Consider the following 13973-nt stretch of genomic DNA (forward strand, 5'->3'; position numbering starts at 1 on the left):
GCGCCGAGTCCCCGGCGGCCCCGCGCGCCCGGGCACGGCGCCGCGCTCCCGCGCGGGGCTGTCAGTGCGACGGGCGGCGGGGCGGGAGGGTGTGGTGCCGGCGCGTTCCTTCCAGCTCCGGGAATGGCAACGCAAAGGGAGTTAGTGCGTCCAGACGGGTGGAGAGCGCCCCGTGGGAGATCGCGGGAGGCTTGCTCAGCCTCTGCATCCTTCGCGCCCACCGCGCCCCCCAACTTTGCACGCACCTGCCACTCTCGGCTGGACAGTATTGCAGGGTAATGTGGTTAAACCCGGCCTAGCTCGGGCCCAATCGTGGTACCGACACTTACTGGCAAAGTCAGCTGAGGAAGAAGATATTACTCACTCTTGGAACCCCCCCCCCAACCCCCAATTAAAAATGCGTTTCCCCCTCTCAGCCCAGGACCCATTTTGAGCTCTGCAAGAATAAATTCGCAGTAAGCCTTATCCAATGATATACGCATACTCCTTCACTTTCTGCCAGTGCTACTATCCCTATTGGAAATCTGGGGGAAAAAAAAAAAACAACAAAAAACCCTTAAGATATAAAAAATAAGAACATTGGAAAGCTGTAGGTGTGTTGTTTAGAAATCAGTTCCTGGAATAATAATAGGGCATATTTTCCTACAAGAGTTACTGTACTCAAGTTTTTGTTTTGGATAGCTTTTTTTTTTTTTTTTTTTTGAAAGTGATTGGGGGGGGGGTTACAACAAAATGTAAATGATTGAAAAGTTGGGGCCAAACTCATTAGATGGTTGCTGGGGAAGTAGCCTCACTAGTTCAAAGGACAAAAGAAGTTAGTGCGTTTGTAGTATTCAGCCAAGGAATGTGCCAAAGACCGTTGAGTCATCCACTATATGGAAAGGGAGTGTTCTTGGCTCCTGCATAGCTTTGTGAAATGTTCAAGTCATGTGAAACTTGGTCATCCGTCAGGGGGAGAAATAGTTAACTTTTGAATCTACCACCCTGTATTGACATTTGATGATTTTCTGCAGTGGTTTTGTCAGAGTCTTTTAAAATCTTGATAAGCTGATGATTTTGGCAGTAGCAAGGGCATGCCCTTTACCCTTGCCGTCAGTTCCTGTGTTCGATAGTAAGGACATCTGTGCGTGATTTGCTTGTAGTACTTGGAGATTTTTCTTTTATGGGACCTGGAGGAACGGATTAGCTCATGCTTCAGATTGTGTTTCTGTCGTAGTTCCACATCTGAAAATTGGTTTGCCTATGGTCTGCTTTAAAGTTTATAAATAAAACAAAGTGTTTACTGACTTACCAGCAGCTTCTGGTAGGGTTGCCTGGCTGGCTCAGTCTGGGGAGCATGCGACTCTTGAGCTTGGATTCAAGTTGTGAGTTCGAGCCCCATGTTCGATGTAAAGATTACTTTAAAAAAAAAAAGATTAATTAAAAAAAAAAGTATTCTGGCATTTATAGATTCATTTTCAGAAATATGGAATACTTTCCAGTACTCTTGGTTTAATGTTGTTAAGCATTACCATCATATTAGGACTATTTTTATATAAAGACCACGTGTTGATACATACACATCAACTGTGACCGAAGTTTTAATTAAAACTGCAAAATTGGAATTTGTTCTGGTTATTACTGAGATGTGGTATAGAATCATCACATATGACTAAGTCAGTTGAAGACTGACTTTCTTAACCAAGGCATTATTGACATTTGTGACTGGATAATTCTTTGTTGTGGGGGGCTGTCCTTTGAATTCTGAGATGTTTAGCAGGATCCCGGGCTTCTCACTTCAGACCAGTGGCACCCTTCCCCCATTCCCTTTCCCCTCGTGACAACCAAAAATATCTCCGTACTTTACCATATTCCCCTACGGACAAAATTGCCCTTGATTGGGAACCACTGTGTTAAATATGTATACTCTTTTATACGTATAAAATTTGAATTGTTTCTCAGTTACTTTTTGTTCCCTGTGTATTTATTGAGTGTCAGTAAATGTCAGACATACGCAAGGGGCTGGGAAACACTTGATAAATGGGTCCTCCCTTTAAAACTCACAGCCAGATAGAGGATGTCGACCATTTAAAAGTAATTACAGAGTGCCCTGGGTGCCACTCTGGGTCAGGGTGTTGGGACCATCAGGAAAACTTCTGGTAGGAGGGCATATTCCTACAGTATATACTTTATTGACTCCACAGGTGGTATTCACTAACAAGTATAACTAGAATCTTTAAATTATGTAACACGGCAACCATTTTATTTTACCCCACCCTGATAATCTTATTTCTCAGCGGAGGTGATAAGATATTAAGATGAAAGTTGCTAATTTAGGGATTTGTTTGAAATGGTCTCCATGCTTTAGCGTTCTCTTTTTAGATGACCTTTTCATTTTAACTGCTGTTATTTTCTTCTGAATAGTGTCCTTTAAAAAGCATTTTTAAAGAAGAAACAGACAATGTGCTTGCAGTCAGTTGTAACTCTGAGTCACTGAACATCACCAATAAGGTCCCAGGGTACTTTACAGAAAATGTTTCTGTTTTCTTCTTCCTTTTTCTTTTTTTGTTTCCATTAGCTTACTATAAGTTGTCTTTCTGAGGCTTGAAAGGGTCTGATTTAGAAAAAAAATTCTTTTTATGGTTGCTTCAACATGTATGTATTGACTATTTCGCTGAATGGTCCTTTGAAGAGAATTACGAATTTAAAGTGCTTGATGACCATAGGGCATCTGGCTGGTTTAATTGGTGGAATATGCAATTCTTGATCTTGGGGTTGTAGGTTTGAGCTCCACGTTGGGTATAGAGATTCCTTAAAAATAAAATCTTAAAAAAAATAATAAAGTGCTTGATGACCAGAGAGATAGATGATCAGCATTTAGTACTTTAGGCAGTATGTAAACTTCATTGGTATTTCTTTCTTAAGGAATTTACAGTGGTTTAATTAGAGTATTAGATTTCCTTTTGCTGGTATATGCCAATAACATTGCTAAAGAAAAAAATGGACTTAAGTATTCTAGAATTGTAGAAATAAAAGGCTTCTTTTATGGTCAGCAGGTCTATTTGATTTTAAAAATGAGGAAGTATAAACAGATTAAGTGATTTATCTAAGGGCAACACGGTTAGTAGATGTCAAAACTGAGCCAAGAGCCAGATTCTCCCAACTCAATCCATTTCTCTTTTTCTGGTACCTTGTTGCCCTTTCCACTACTACTCAATTGATATGGTTAGCACTCTGCTAGTCACAGTGGAAGATATTGGGAAAATATGAGACTTAACTTCTTCCTCAAGGATATGATTAAGTGCCAGAGAAATTGGTACAGACAATGAAGGCTGTAGTGGTACAGAAGAGGAAAGATCAGGATGATCCTGTGTGAGTGGGTAGTCTCCTTGGAGAAAATGAGCATGAGGTGGGGTTTTGGAGAATGTGTGTGTGTAGGAGAGGTCTTAGGAAGGTTTCTTTTTAGAAAGGAGTTACAGTATAAGTAAAGATGCAGAGATGGGAATGAGTTCATTCTTCCTGCCTTCCTCCTTCCTTTACATATTACTTTTCAGTAAGCAGATATTTGTAACACTTGGCTATGTGCTAGAAACTGGGGATACAACAGTGAATAAGATACAGTCCTTACACTCAAGTAGCTTACACCAAGTGACTTTTAGAGAGAAGAGATCTGTTTACAGCACAGAGAAATTGAGAGAGAAATTTACAAAGATAGTGTGATACCCCATTGTGGAGATGCTTACTTTTCTAGCTCATCCCTGTTCAATGCAAATGTGAATTTCATATGTAATTTGAAGTTTCTAGTAGCCACATTTAAAGTAAGAAGAGGTGAAAAAAGATAAAGTAAAAAGAGGTGAAATTAATTTTTAAAACATATTTCTTTTGACCATGTATCTAAAATATTCAATATAAAAATTATGATATATCTTACATTCTCTCTCTCTCTCTCTTTTTTAACTAGGTATCTGAAATCTGGTGTGTATTTTGTACTAACAGCAAAGCTCAATTTGTACTAATCATATTTCAGTTATTCTGTAGCCCTATGTATTGGGTGGTGCTGTTTTAGTTGAATACATATTTAACTTTAAACTTTTTATTTGGAACTAGTTTCAAACTTACAAAAAGTTGCAAGAATGAAATAATAGGAACAAGGAACAGCTTTTTAAATTTTTTTTTCAAGTTTATTTTGAGACAGAGAGAAAGGACAGAGGAGGGGCAGAGAGAGAGGGAGAGAGAGTGAATCCCAAGCAGGCTTTCAGATGTGGGGCTTGAACTCACAAACTGTGAGATCATGACCTGGGCTGAGATTAAGAGTCAGATGCTTAACCTACTGAGCACCTAGGTGCCACTACAAGGAACATTTTTCTCACTTTCTTCTCTCTTCTTTTTCTGTGTCTTTTTTTTTTTTTTTCTTCTCTGACTCATTTGAGGATCAGTTATGGTCTTTTACCTCTGAATACTTCAATGAAGAATAGGGATATTTATTTACATAGCCACTGTATAGTTGCCAACTTCATAAATATACTTTGGTTCAGTTACTATCTATGATTCCAGTTTTGTCAGTTGATCTGGTATGTCCTTTGTAACATTTTGCCCTCACCAGTTTAGGGTCCAGTTAGGATTAGGTATTATATTTAGTTGTCATATTGCTATAGTCTCTTTTTATCTGGAACATTTCCATAGCATTTGTTTGTATTTATGAAGAGTACAGATCCCCTCCTGCTTTTTTCCCCCTACACTGTTCTTCATGTTATGTTTATGTGATATTTTCTTGTGATTAGATTGAGATTATGCATTCTTGGCCAGGATGTTGCCTAGAAGATGTTGCCTCACATCTGGAGACCCAGGGTGTCTTTCTGTCCTCCGTAGGTGCTGTTAGATTTGATTACCTTGTTAAAGGTCAAGGTGTAGCCCATTTTTGACTGTATAATACTATTCTTTCTTCTTTTTGCCATTAGTAGGCATCTACTTATAAGACCCTGCAAATATCTTGCTCCTTATCAAAAATTTCCCTTAAATTTAGCATCCATTGTTCATTCTTTGTTGTTCATTGCCTATCTAGTCTTCACCATAATGACTGCAAAATGATGATTTTCCCACTCCGGCATTCCCTTCTCCTTCACCAATTGGTCATTGGGTTTCCGTTCCTCCTTCCCTCTCTCCCTCCCTCTCCATTTCCTTTCTGTCAGCTTCCTTTTTTCTTTACTAATTTCAGTTTTTAAAAATGGTTTGTAACTCATCACTGTTCTTAATTATTTTGGTGCTCTAATTGTGTCAGATTTGAACAGTGGGAGCCCATTAGGGTGGCCCTGTGTCCTTTTGACATTCTCCAATAATTTTTTTTAACCTCTTCGCTACTGTTTGGTATAACAGTGTATTCTAAGCTCATCCATTACTCTTTCCTAGCCCTGAAAATAGCCAATTCTCTGAGGAGCCCTGTGTCTTTTAGTGGGGATCCAGATCTGGGGTAACTTTTCTTCTTATTTATTTCAGCAGACAAATCTGACATTTTGAACTTTATTCTGTAGGCATTATGAAATCAGTAAGATTTTATTAAGCAGGGGTGCCTGGCTGGCTCAGTTGTAAGAGCATGTAATACTTGGTCTTGGGGTTGTGAGTTCGAGCCCATGTTGGGTGTAGAGATTACAAAAATAAAATCTAAAAAAAAAAAAAAAAAAAGGTTTTATTAAGCAGTGAAATATATCTGGTATGCAAGACAGGCAAAATTTTCCTCTACCTTCTTAGGGTGTGTCTGGCTGGGCCTAAGAATTTAACTGACATAAGGCAGACTAACAGGAGAAAAGCATGCAAGTTTTATTAAATTTTTACATGTATATGAGAAGCTTCACAAGAGTATGAGGACCCAAAAAAGTGACCAGACCAGGTGTTTATACCTTGCAGACAAAGAAACAATACGTTTGTGAAGAATTGACAAGACAGTGGGTTTGGGTTAGGGGTAGTAAATGGTGAAGAAGTAGCCAAGAAGATAAAGGTTAGTTAAAGAGGTTTGTTTATGCAGATTTCTCAGTTCCAAATTCCCTGTGTCTACTGATGAGAAAATCTTTTTTCCTCCTGGTACAGTGAGGGTGCCTTTCACATGAGAGTTTTATCTCTTGCTTTCAAAAAGAAAAAAGAGGGTCAGAGTGTTCTTATACCTGCTGTTTTAGTGCCTTTAATTAAAGATAATCAATATGCTAACCTGGCATATTTTGGAATGACATTCTGGCTTTCTTCAGGCACAGAGTTGGGAGTTAAAAAGTTTGTGGAATGAGTATGAGAGGAATGTTTTAAGGAAGAGTAATTTGTCAGTGTTGCATGTGATGGATTAAAACCATAGGAGAGTATAGGTAGAGATGAGATAGGAGAGATTTTGATATTTTAGGCGCTCAGAAATTATAATTTACATTAGAATGACGACAGTGTGTGCAGAAAAAGGTAATGTATAAGGAAGACCTTTTGAACATATCTCTTCCTCACATGTCTAGTGTGGGCCCACTGTGTGTTGTGGACACACTGATGAGTAAAAGACATAAACCCCTGTGGAGCTTGGGGTAAGAGAAACTGTTCAAAAATCCCATAGCTATATGGTCATGTGGGTGAGTCTTAGGAAGGAAAAGCACAGGGAGCCCCAAGAGCATACAGCAAGAGGGACCTGATCTAAACTAAGATGTTAGGGAAGGCTTCCTAGATTGGTTACACATTTAAGTTTGATGCAGTTACTACTAATTTATGAAACACATTTTAAAAAGTGGTATTATTTTCTCTCTGTGGAGATTTATTTCTAGTGTGTTAAGAATAGCGATTGAGATACAAAAGAACCAGGGCTCGAACTAAGTTTTCTCTTCTTATCCTGGTGGTCTTTTGCTTGAGCTAAAGAGACACTATAATTAGTGGTTAACAGTCTGAACTCTCGAGCCAGACTGTCTAGGGTGATATTTGTTTCCTAGTTACTAGCTGAGTAGCTTTGGGCAAGTTACTTGATTTCTCTGTCTCCTTAATAATAATAGTACCTGTCTCATAGGGTTGTTGTGAGGGGGGACTGAATTAATACACGTAAACGTCTCTGACAGTATCTGGCACAGAGTAACTACCTCTCTATAAATGTTAGCTATTGCTGATGTTGGTATTTTGTTACTATATACTCCAGGTTCCTTCAAGGAACACTTTTCTTATCAATTTCCTTATGTATGTGTGTGTGTACATGTGTGTGCAGTCATTCATCATACTATTGGGCATTTATTCTGTGCAAATTGCTGGGCTTGGGGATAAAAATTCTTGTGGAGTTTTAATGAGGGAGACAGATACTTAAATAATTACAAAGTAATTTGGAAGATGTTGGGGCATCTGGGTGGCTCAGTTGGTTAAGCCTCCAACTCTCAGTTTAGGCTCAGGTCATGATCTCACAGTTTGTGACTTCGAGCCCCACATCGGGCTCTGGGCTGACAGTGCAGAGCCTCCTTGGGATTCTCTCTCTCTCTCTCTCTCTCTCTCTCTCTCTATGTCTCTCTCTGTCTCTCTGTCTTTCTCTTCCTCTCTCTCTCTCTCTCTCCCTGACCTTCCCTGCTCATGTGCGCTCTCCCTCTTACAAAATAAATAAATAAAAACTAAAAAAACCCACAATGTAATGTGCTAAGTGTTAATAGATACACAGAGGAAGTGTGAGCACAAAAGAAAGAGTAATTCTGTGAGGGGAGGGGTAGGTGGAGACTGTTGAAGGCCTTACGGACACTGGCAGTGACAGGCCAAGAGGAGCAAGGGAGAGAAGCCATCTTTAGAGATGGGGGCCAAGCAAACGCAAGAGCATGAAATAGCCGAGCACAGCGTTAGGGGTGCTGATGTGTGTCCATCTGCACATGCTCTGCCCCTGCCTTTCTCACCAGTCGTGTTTCCCACCAGTTGTGTTTATCCTGTTCTCTCATCCCTTCATACCTCTGTAGAAGTGCTTCGTTCTGCTCACAGTGTCCTACCATCACTTGTAGGCATTGCTCAATTCAGATGACACTGGGACTTACTTGCCTGCTTTTTTTTTTTCTTTTCCCTCCTCTTCTCCCCAAACATCCCATACTAATTAAGAGAACAGGCTTTTGGTATTAGACTGTCATTTAAGGTCTGGGCTCCTCCACTCATGAGGGTGAGATCTTGCACAAAATTTCAGGCTCTCTGAGACCCAGTTGCTTTATCTGTAAATGGAGGATTTTATATACCTCAAGTGTTGTGGAAGGATTAAATGAAATAATGTTCATGAAGCACTCACCACAGTATCTAGCATTCGGTACACATTTAGTATTTAAGAGTTATTATACTTCAGGTCTCTAGAAAAATTTTTATGTTGTTTTTGTAATTTGTTTACTTGACTATTTGTCTACTAGACTTGAGCTCTCTTATGGTGGGGATTTTGTTTTTTAGTGGGTAGGCTCTAAGTTAGTGTTTGATGCTTGGTGGTTTTTCACTAACATACTCTGACTACTTGGTGGCTGTGTAGAGAGGATGGCTACATTAGGGGAGAGACTGGCTAGAGAATAATAACTTTTTATTCCTAAAATTGCTGCACATTAGAATCATTTGGAATTCTTATCCAAATTCTTCCATTGAAACAGAATTTCTGGATCTCTAGTTTTCAGTTCAGGAGATGGTTAAAGCTTGAATTTAGACAATGGCTTTGGGGATAGAGAAAGAATAGAATGATTTTCAAGAAAATTAAGGTGTAAAATTGATAGGGTTTTTGGACTTGTGAGTAGTTTGGGTAACTGAGAGGATGATGGAATGGACTAAGGTAAAGAGTAGAGGAGGAAGAAGAGCAGGTTTGGGGAGGAAGATGAATGTGAACTAGAGGTATGGCCATCCCAGTGGAGATGTTCACGAGGCAGGTGGAAATATAGGTCCAACACACAGGAGACAAGTGGAGGCAAGTATTAGATACGTACAGATGTTGTAGAGAAGTCAAGTCAAATAAGGACAGAGAAGTGTCCACTGAATGGAACAGTTGAGTCATACCTAGTTCAGTTTCAGGAGAGTCATAGGAATAAATTGGGAAGTAAGGAAGTAGAAGCAGGGAGCACAGATTACTTCCTGAGGAATATAGAGTAGAGGAAGCAGAAACTAACTTAATATTAAATGCATGTATGAAATTTGTCATCCTTAGACCACGTTCTAATAAATGATTTTATCTTATTTTAAAGGTTTAAAAAAAATTTTTTTTAATGTTTATTTTTGAGACAGAGAGAGACAGAGCATGAACAGGGGAGGGGCAGAGAGAGAGGGAGACACAGAATCTGAAGCAGGATCCGGGCTCTGAGCTGTCAGCACAGAGCCCGATGCAGGCCTGAACTCACAGATCGTGAGATTGTGACCTGAGCTGAAGTCAGATGCTTAACTGACCGAGCCACCCAGGGACCCCTGTTTTTTTTTTGAGAGAGAGAGAGAGAGAGAGAGAGAGAGAGAAAGAGAAAGAGAAAGCACAAGTGGGGGAAGGGGCAGAGAGAGAGGAAGAGCAAGAGAATCCGAAGCAGGCTCCACACACACTGCCAGCGTGGAGCCCGATGTGTGGCTTGAATCCATGAACTGTGAGATCATGACCCAAGCCAAATTCAGTTGCTTAACCAACTGACCCACCCAGGTACCCCTAATGATTTTTATTTTCAAGAATTATAAACTTCCTCAAATCAGTTTAAGTTGAAAGGGGGATTTATTGTAAAATTTCAAAGTGATCCATGAATAAGAATTGCTATACAGTTGGGTCTGAAGAGAATGGTGTCAGGGACAGAGGGAGTTTTTCTCTTTGCCTCACTCTTTCATGGACCACTGGCATCATTGTGTCTCTGTGTGCATCCTCCTCATTGCTGCCTACTCAGTATGCTCAAGACCCCAAATGGTCATCTGACCACACAGTTCTACTTACTTTTCACCTTAGTTTTGTGTAGCCAACTGTCAGTGTCTCAATTCCCAAAATCCAAGAGAAGACTAAAATGTCCTCAGCATCTTTTCTTGTTGGGTTGTGCATAGGTCTCTGGCTGGCCAAAGGTGTTCATTGATGGTTTAGTCAACTGAGGCTGGAAGTGGAGTTGGTCATATGATACTTAGGACTGTTCCTTCTAAGAGTGGTATCATGAAACACACATTTTACATATCATTCTTCTAGAAATAAGCTTTACCATGGCTCTGAAATAGTGATAATAATTATGATTAAGTTCATTTGGTTCTAGGAATAAAGGATCCATCAGCTTAGCTCAAAAATAGCATAGTAGTGGTTATAAGGATGCACTTGGCAATAAGATGGAATTTCATAGAATTTCAAAACCAAACATTTAATATGGTGCTGAGCCTCTCAGACATTTTTACTGGAAGGCTTTGAAGGCTCTAAGGCAGTGCTATTCAGAACTTCATGACAGGGCTTTATAGATTATCACTCTAGAGTTGAGCTATTAAAGGACTCAGTAACTCTTCATATATTTGTGTCCCCTATATCTATCTACTTTTGATTTTGCTCTCAGCTAATTTTCTTACCCTCTATTCTAGTTTTTTTTTTTTTCTTCATGGCTTCTACATACTCAGAGTCTATGGTCTTTTGAAACCTTAGCTGGTTTATAGCTTTGATTTGCTGAAGTCTTTCATGTACTTTTACTTTATCTCCTGACTACACTGTTTATCTATTTAGTGCCAGTTTATGTGGCTAATTGATTACTTTTCTTCATGGTTTGCAGTTCAAAGGCCTAATAAGCATGGAACTCAGCAGTAGTTCATTCTTGGTATTGGGGTGCTTTTTTTCTTCTTTTTTTCTTTTTTTTTTTTTTTTTTTGCCACGCGGCCATAGTTCATTCTTGGTATTGGGGTGCTTTTTTTTCTTTTTTTCTTTTTTTCTTTTTTTTTGCCACGCGGCCATGTTATTGGCTGCTAGCTAGCTTGTGAATATTTGCTGTTTGGTCCAGGTGATCACATCTTTTGTCATGGCAGTAGACATGGGGTCATATAACCTGGCTGTCTTGGACTGTATTCTCAACCTGGACTATGGTAGGATAGTTTAGGATGGAACCGTGGCCATTGCCTGTACTATGATTGATTGACATATTTAATACAATAACATGAATAATTTAGTTGTACTGACATCTGTTTAAGTGTTGCATGGACTGTAGCAGTAGTTGAAATTTAAAACCACCCTTTCCCCCGTCATTTCAGTTTTTAATATCAGACTATGGCTAAGTTTTACATAAATATGCTAATATAAAGTTTTTAGAGTTTCATTGATACTTTATTTGGACTTTATTGGCTAAATAATATTTGGAAAATGTATTAAGAATTTTTGTCTTTATACAGTGCTATGACAGAATACATTGTCTTGTGAGATGGATTAAATGGTAAATCATATTGAGTCAGATCTCTGATAAGGAAGTATGCATTTATTTTGTCCTGTGAGACATTTTTTTTTAATTTAACCTCATATCTGCTTGTACCTTTTAAATATTTGAAGCAATGATCTAGTTTTAAAATAAAAATATTTAAAAATAGTAAAATATGTTTCTGGTTATGAAAATAAACCATGTATATCATAGAAGTTTGAATATATCAGAAAAGGAAAATTGAGAAGCAACAGGGCTATAGCATTGTGGATGGTTTAACATTAAGAGCACAAGCTTTGAAGTCAGATGGAATCCCAGCTTTATGCATTATTACATTAAAAAATACATTTTTTAATGTTTATTTTTGAAAGAGAGAGAGAGAGAGAGAGAGAGAGAGACAGTGTAAACAGGCAGGGGGCAGAGAGAGAGGGAGACAGAGAATCCGAAGCAGGCTCGGGGCTGTGAGCTGTCAACACAGAGCCCAATGTGGGACTCATATTTGCGAACTGTGAGGTCATGACCTGTGCCGAAGTTGGACACTTAACCGACTGAGCCACCCAGGCGCCCCAGTGTGTTATTATATTTGTAAGCTTAGCTGACAATTTATTTAACTTTCTTTAACTGTATTTCCCCCCTTGGCTAAATGGGAACAATCCCTTTGACTTTATTCAAGGATTGTTAAAAGCACTAAATGATATAGTGTAGACAAAGTGCTTCGCATTATGCCCGTCATAGAGGTTATATGTTAGCTGTTGTTAATAGAAAGATAGAATATTTCATTTAGCAGACGACCGATTGACATTTTTTTAGTATAAAATTCAGGTTTCTTACTTGCATCATTTTAAAAATGCAAATAATCTAGAAGAAGTGGATACTCTGAGCTTTACAATAAGATTCATGGGTTATTTTGATTTTGTTAAATTTTTGAGTATAAAAGCACCTGGGCAATTAGAGAAATCCCTGAATTTGAATCAGAAGACTTGAGTTCATGTTCTCTATCTCTGCAGTCAGTGTGATCTTAGGCAAATCATGGAGTTTCTCTTGACTTCACTTTCCTTATCTGTCCACTGAGGGCATCATCACCTAGGCAATTTCTAAAGTGCTTTTCAGGGTAAGCCTGTTACTTGAAAACCAAAAGAGTACCAAGATTTTGAGTCTGCAGATCATTTGCAGCCCTGAGGTAGCATTTTAAGTGTTATATAACAAATCAAAATAACTTTTAACCTATTTTCTAGCATCTTTGCTAAGGAAAAAAAAAAACCTGTTTTTAGAGCAAGAATTCAGTGATAAAATTTGATAACTCATGTAAGGTTACTGTCACAGCACTGCCATGTAGTAGTTTCCAGAAGATAGTAGGTCCCCTTCTCTACTGAGATCTTCCTTGCCCCCAGCGTGTAGCCCTTTATAAGTATCTCAGATGCAAGTAAGGGACATTCATTGCAGTAGATGCTTTGATGCAGCACCTAGATCTTCCTTTAAGATGGAGTCACATTCCCCTAGCTGCCTGGAGTCATGGCTGCCGATGGCTCTTGGCTGCATCCTTCTCTGGGAGTTGCCCTAACAGAAAGAAGCTGCCTGATCCAAGATTATGTCCCTTTCCTGGAAACAGCCTGTACTTCATTACTGGTTGATGTGGAGAATACAAAGAATCCTCCTCTTGCCTTGGTTAGGGACTTCTGTGAAGGGCCATCCAGCTTTAGGAGTCTTGGTGGGATTAACTAAGGCCACTGTTATAATTGTGCTACTGATTAGTACTGTTCGTCTGCTTTCTCTGCCCTGTCATATTGCCCCTGTGCCCGTACAGGTGTTCTTGGGAGCACTGCCCAGTAAAACTGCTTGTAGTTTTCAGGGCCTCAGAATCTGTTTCCTTGGGAGCCCAGATTATGAATCATCTGCTATTTGGATAGTGTGTCTTAGAGATTTTTGTGTCATAAAACATGATTATATTCAGGATGGATTTTAATTTTATTATCTTTGTGTTCTACTTCTTTAAACTGATCCTCTATAGATCTCTTAGAAAAGGAATCTGTAGTCAGTAGATTAGAATTTGTTATATTCTAAAGTACCATGCAAGACCATTTGCTGGGATTTTGAGTGTGGCACACTGATGCTCTGTTCGGGAGGTTTTATTATCAGCACCATTCCCAGTTCCCTCAACAGATTTTAAGACTTAAAGAATGAAAAGTGGATTCTTCTTTTTATTTTTGTAATGTTTATTTATTTTTGAGAGAAAGAGACCAGTGTGAGTGGGGTAAGGGCAGAGAGAGAGGGAGACACAGAATCTGAAGCACGCTTCAGGCTCTGAGCTGTCAGCACAGAGCCTGACGTGGGGCCCGAGCTCACGAACTGTGAGATCATGACCTGAGCTGAAGTTGGACGCTATCCGACTGAGCCACCCAGGTGCCCTGAAAAGTGGCCTCTTCTTAAAACTAGATTTTGAACCCTATTTTGGTATATTTTTGTGTCTGCCTATCTGTATTTTTTGAATCAAAACACCTGATACTCTAAATTTGCTTCAAATATATAGCTCAATTGTGATTATATGTTAGATATTTAAAAAATGTTGGATATTAAGTACTTTTACTCCTTTACTTAATATTGACTTAATTGTATGATGTCTGTAAGCCCAATTTAGTTACTAATAACTTATCTGTAATTAGT

General features: G+C 39.1%; 1 protein-coding gene across 4 annotated transcripts in view; it reads left to right on the forward strand.

Annotated features, from left to right (window-relative positions):
• Positions 1-13973, forward strand: part of EEA1 (early endosome antigen 1) — a 115797-nt gene that overhangs the window by 859 nt on the left and 100965 nt on the right. The gene's annotated exons all lie outside the window — the stretch shown is intronic.

The sequence above is a fragment of the Herpailurus yagouaroundi genome, unplaced genomic scaffold, assembly GCF_014898765.1.
Source record: "Herpailurus yagouaroundi ecotype Mexico unplaced genomic scaffold, PumYag 182, whole genome shotgun sequence".
NCBI classification, from domain to species: domain Eukaryota; kingdom Metazoa; phylum Chordata; class Mammalia; order Carnivora; family Felidae; genus Herpailurus; species Herpailurus yagouaroundi.